Source organism: Molothrus ater, chromosome 1 (assembly GCF_012460135.2).
Source record: "Molothrus ater isolate BHLD 08-10-18 breed brown headed cowbird chromosome 1, BPBGC_Mater_1.1, whole genome shotgun sequence".
Lineage (NCBI taxonomy): Eukaryota > Metazoa > Chordata > Aves > Passeriformes > Icteridae > Molothrus > Molothrus ater.
This window is the reverse complement of record NC_050478.2, coordinates 100728264-100734263: the sequence shown is the minus strand read 5'-3', so window position 1 is coordinate 100734263 and position 6000 is coordinate 100728264.

The following is a 6000-nucleotide window of genomic DNA, read 5'->3' as shown; positions in this document are numbered from 1 at the left end:
AATAACTTTTTGCAGTTCACTACTGCAAGACCCAACCTAAATAATGGTTAATTAAATTCATCTCAAGCTGGACCTGAAGTTTCTCATAACGGCCACTAGAGGAAAACTAATATACAGAGAGCAGAAGGCCTTTGCTATACAATTGAGAGGTTCTGTTTGTCACTGCACTGTGTTTTAACATACCTTAAATGAAATCAAATGGCAGTCACCTGACACTGTCAAGTAAAGCAGAGTGAAATTCAGGTATAACTTTTGTGTTCTTGAAATCTGCCTGGTATTTCTACTCAAAGAAGAGAATATAGGCTAAAAGGAGAGAAAAGCAGAGGATGAAGATAGCAGATGATCCTCTCTGTTTACATTTTGTGAGGAGAGGAAAGCTTGTGTCACTCTAGATTTTGGGATTGGCATAAAGCTGCTTGAAAGGGACAGTCTCTCCCTAGCAAAGAGAAATCTCGAGGTATTTAAACTTTTCTGCTGTGTCAGGCCTGAGAAGTGTGGAAAGGCTGATGAGAATTCAGGTTCCAAATTTATTTCCTTGATAATTAATCAAAAAATGAATACGAGTAAAACAAGGGAAGAAAGGAATGGGAAAGTTTCCTCCATGTTAATTAAATTAAATTAGTCTTGGGGATCTAGAAAACACAGGACTAAGAAATTACTATTATAATTATAAAAATTGCTCTGAGGTTTCCACCACTGAATGGATTTCTCAGTAAAAATAAATAATAATTAATTTCACTAGTCATAAAAATCCAAGAAGGTTTTTCTCATCTTCTGTTAAAACTACTTCAATATTTTTAACCTAAGACAAACATCATGTCAACATATTTTTATAAAGTCTCCTCTTAATTTAATATTCTTTCCTGCTTTTTCTCTTTGATTTCTACAATAAGCACTGATTAATTCTTTCCTATTTTCATTGCTTTCCCAAGTGTTAGCTATTTCAGTCCTGTTAAGTGGCTAGTCTTGGAAGGAACTGTCAATCCTGATGCAGCCTAATTTAATTTTTTGATTGAGTATTCTGATTTTAACAATTCTGTCAATTTTCACCAAAAAATGCACTGCAGAAAATAATTATTTTATGAGGCAAATTTTGTCATCGATTCCTGCTTATATTGTTGGTATCTCCCTGTATTAGCTTCCAAAATTCACATTTGAACTACGATACCCAGAATTACCTTCCAAACAGCACTTTTCCATTATTTTATAATTCAGTATATTTTTTACATGGATTCTCAGTTGAAATAGAAAGCATAATTTGCCTACTATTAAAATGAAAGTTAAAGTTTGTATGATAATATACATGTGGGCCTCAGCTCATCTGTTTTCTATTCTCTAGCCTTAATTTAGTTTTTTCATTTAATCAATAATCTAAAAGGATCTTCTAAAATAAAACAAATTTTCCAGTTATTCAGAAGGTTCTAGAAGTCCCTTTCGCTTGCTAAGACTTTTTTTACAGATCTGCTGGCTGTTCACATCAAGAGCTGAGAGTCTCCAAAACAAACAGCTTAGTCTGGAGAAGTTGTTTGTGTGAAGTTGAAGACTGCATCATGATGAATATTTATATGGAAATGAATTGAGGTTGCACAGATAAAGCATGCTTCCCTGACTTAAAAGAAATTCGGTATGCGATTGATACATACATTATTCACATGCAAAATAGGAACAGAATCTTTTAATAGCAGTGTTCCCAAAGTCATATCCTTTCTCTCTACCTAGATCAGGTCTGTAGCAAGTAGGACTGTTCCTTGCTGTAAAAGCAAGCTGTGGTGGCTTTTTGCTCTGTATTTCAGATTGTGCAAGTCACATTTTAAAAGTGTCACAATTTAGTCAGATTCGATCAGATTTTATCAAAGCAAAAACCCCTGTTCAGAGTGCAAAAAAATATTACAAATCCCTGGTTCAACACCATGGGTCAGCAGTTTTTAAAGAAATCTTTACAAAGATATTTTACAGAGATCATTAGGAGCCTTGTAAATTTATTGTTCAAATTCCTTTAGAAGTAGCAACAAACTAAATGCTGCAGAGACAGCAGTAGTTATGCCTGCACAACAGTGCACTATGTTATCTGGTAGCACTGCTAGGTATACATAGACTTCAATTTTATTTGTTTTCCTATCACTCTTTCCTTCCCTGCTTTATGCAGTACCACAGAAAATTAGCTGATCCCACAGTTTGCATTATAAATCTCTTTCTAAATGTTTTCTTACTTCATTTCCTCAGAACCTAGTTTTCCAGCAAGCTGACCTACTTTATCTTATTTTTGGTACTTGCAGTAAATTCCCTTAAGCTTGTCTACTCTGACATTGCTTAAAATGTCTTCTATATCCTGGTAATCACTTCTCTTAAAGCAAAAAGATCCACCATGACTGATAAAAGAGCTATAATCTGTTGGTCCTTCTGAAATCCAGTAAGATGCTTTTACATTGCAATGGTATTTTTCTCATTAAACTCTTTGTGAAAATGGCTGAGGTATTTTGGAAGGTAAACCAAACAAAAATATTCATCCTGAGACAGATTTCAGCATGTGCTGCAATTTAGCTGAAATCTCATTTTTGCACAGTTTTAAGCAAGGAAAAAATAATGTCTAATAGTGGGAGATACAAGGCAACTTTACTACTGGTGTCACTAATGGCCTGACTTTTAATAAACTTATATCTGTTTTTTCAGCAGGACATTTTATGGAGGATGCTTTAAGAGCTGCTAAATTGTTTACAGTATTTACATGGAAGGAGCTTTCCAAAAAGAAGTGGTAGATGGCTTTACTGCTATCATGCTCAGATATGACAAGGTGCAAAAAATACCATGGTGATGAGTGAGAGATGATTTGATAAAATTAGGTTTGAATCACTGTTGCTCTACAACTATTACAGTTGTAGCTGAATTCCCACTATAAGGCTTGTTTTTTTCCCCCTTTAAAAATCTTCAAGCAACCAGTAAAAGTGGCATGTAAAATCTGCGGGGAAGGTTAAAGTTCTGTGAAAACAGAGTGAGGGGTAGAGAGAGAGTTTGTATCTGTGTGTCTGTGTGTCTTGTGTCTAGGATGGATGGGTTATAAATCCTGCAATGTCCTGTAAAGAAGACCAAGGGAAAATACACAGTTTTCTGTCTTTTCAGTGGTCTTCTGTCTTTGGACAAATTGAGGCTGGGAGGAGATCAGGACACTCATCTAATCTCTGGACATTTCACGTAGAGATTTGTTATTGTAGCTGTGCTTACCAGCAAGTTTTCTATCAGCAGCAAAGGTTTCAGCTTTTAGAGAGAAAAGCATACATCAAGGAGGATTATTTTCCTCTTCCTGTATACCTGCAATGATACAGGGCAGCACAGGCACACTAGTGTTTATTGTAAACTGTAAGAACAAGCATAATAGTACTTATCCCACAAGAAGCAAGTAGATTTTTGACAAGTGTCTATCAAAGAAGATAAGAGATGTTCATTATCTGATGGCATCTGGGTAAATCCTAGACCCTTTATCCATGAGGGATATTAATCTCAACAGGAGTTTTGCAAATATATAGTGGTTGTCATGGCACATGACTTTCTACTTTCTTTTTTTCCTTCTAGCATATTGCTTTCCTCTTTAATAAACCTAAAAATCTTGCAGCATTTTTCAGTAATCATCACTGAGGCTCTGAAAACTCTCAAGGAAAACATGTCAAACCCGTTTAGAAATAATATCCCACTGCAGGTTCTGAATTTATAGTTTCTGAATTCATAGCAATATTCTAAGATACAGAAAAACAATATGGCAAAGCTGTAGTCAGAATATGGACAAACTCATTCACCACTACAGTGATTTATCAGAGGAAAAAGAACATAAGCAAATGTCCAGCCCCAGAACAGCTTCTCCTTGCCTTTAAGATCCTTGCCTGATCAAAATTCTTACAGATTTGTTTAGCTGGAGTCCCTTCAATTACTACATAGTTATATTTTCAAGGCAACTGCATTTACTATATTTGTTTCGGTTTGATGACAAACACGCATTTCTTGGTTAAAACTTGTTACATTGTATAAATCCCAAAAAGTTATATTGTGATGATAAATATTGTTAAATCAAAATTATTATAAAACTAGGAAAAGAACACAAATTATTTTCATATGAGTTTTCAAGAAACGCATATCTTGCACTTCTTTTTAATAAATAGTAAAGACACATCTTCTTAGGAGTAATATTTATAGATTTTCTTACTTGACTTGTATTACTCCTTGGAGTAAATAAAGCCATCTCATGGTCATACCCAGCTCCTGCATATGACTGGATACCATCTCTTATTAGTTATTTCTTCGGTAGAACTATACACTGAAAGCAAAAACAAAGAAGAAACAGTTTAAAGTGGTTGACTAGAAGTTCATATCCAAAGGTATTTATTTATTAACCATGCCCACAATTAAAAAAAAATGTGGATGGACTGGAGAAGGTCCCAAGAAAGGCCAAAAAGATAATCCAAAGGCTGCAGAACCTACCCTGTGAGCAGATTGAGAGAAGGAGAAGGCTCAGGAGTGACCTTCTCTTCTCCTTGGAAAATAGAATGCTCAAGTGAAAACCTCATCGCAGTATTCCTGTATTTAAAGGGTGGTCACAAAGACAAAAGAGAAATTTGTAGCCACAAGAAGCTATGGGGTGAAGACAAGAGGCCATGAGTGCAAGTTGCACCAGGAAATGTTTTATTTCAATGCAAGAAATAATTTTTTACAGTGGGAGCAACCATTTACTAGAACAACCTTGCCAGGGGCATGGTAGAGTCTCCATTGCTGGAGATTTTTCAAGACGCAGTTAGACAGAGTATTAGGTGATCCCATCTAGGCTGCCTTTCCCATGAAAGGTCAGACCAGATGAAATTCTGAGGATCCCTTCTCCAGAGAACAGTCCTGGGCTGTTTTATGATCCTATGATTCTAATTTCAGTTAACACAATGAAACTTGTGGCTAATTAGTGCTACTGAAAAACTGAGCCTGTCATTAAGTCCTGGTTTGGATGACTAACCTTTGAAAATTCCATGAAAGAGGAACTCTTCAAAGAGTTCAGATCAGAAAACTGCACCGTACTGACTTTTTCACTTTTAAATTCTTGAAAATCTCAGTCCATGGTAATCCGGAAGTAGTGATGATCACTATTCCTCTGGGGAAGAGAGAAGACAGGCTGCTTATTGTTCTTTATTAGAAGTTCTAAGAAAATAATTATGGAAGACTCTCAGGACACAGTTTGCTCTTGTAAGTCACTGAAGGATCTTTCAGTGAACATACTTTATGTGCCACTTCATAAGGTAGAGCATTTATTTCAGTGTTTTCCAGAGTGGTCAGTTCTTTTAAGGATCCTAACTCTACATAGTTGTTAATACACAGGCTGCTATTTCAAAATTACTTACAAAGCATGGGATTTTACAGTGCCTTTTTTTTTCTGCCAGGTCTCCTCTAATTTCAAATATGTCATTCATCTTCCCTGTTACTCACTGAGCACACACTGTACATGCCCAGAAGCACTTTAAGAGAAATTTTACCTGATCTGAACTCATTTGGCCAGGTTATAGCATTTCTTCTGCTATTTGGAAAGCAGTTCATGGTTCTGCAAATGCTGTTGTATGCATTGAGCTCTAAGGATCACCTTCACAAAACTAAGTAAGTCCATCAACATTTGGACCCCAAATATTAAATCTCTAACTTTCACCATTACTTTCGCTTTTGCTTGTTATTGGGTTTTTCTCAGGTTTTATTTTATCATTGGATGAGTAGCAAATTCTCCAATGTGATCCAATTACACCGGAAAGCATACAGCTACTAATCCCAGGATCCCAGCTAGCCAGTCCATTTAGATTCCTCTTATCCAAATTCCTGTTTGTTTTCAGCCAAAAGCTGAAATCTTTCACTCCCAACCTAAGAAATATTGTATCCTTATGGTCCGTATTTGAGCCGAGGCAGAGAAGCTCTGCAAAAGTGGTGAAACATCCTCTGCTGTGATGTAACTGCTTACATGTTTCGCAAGAAGATTGCAACCAGCAC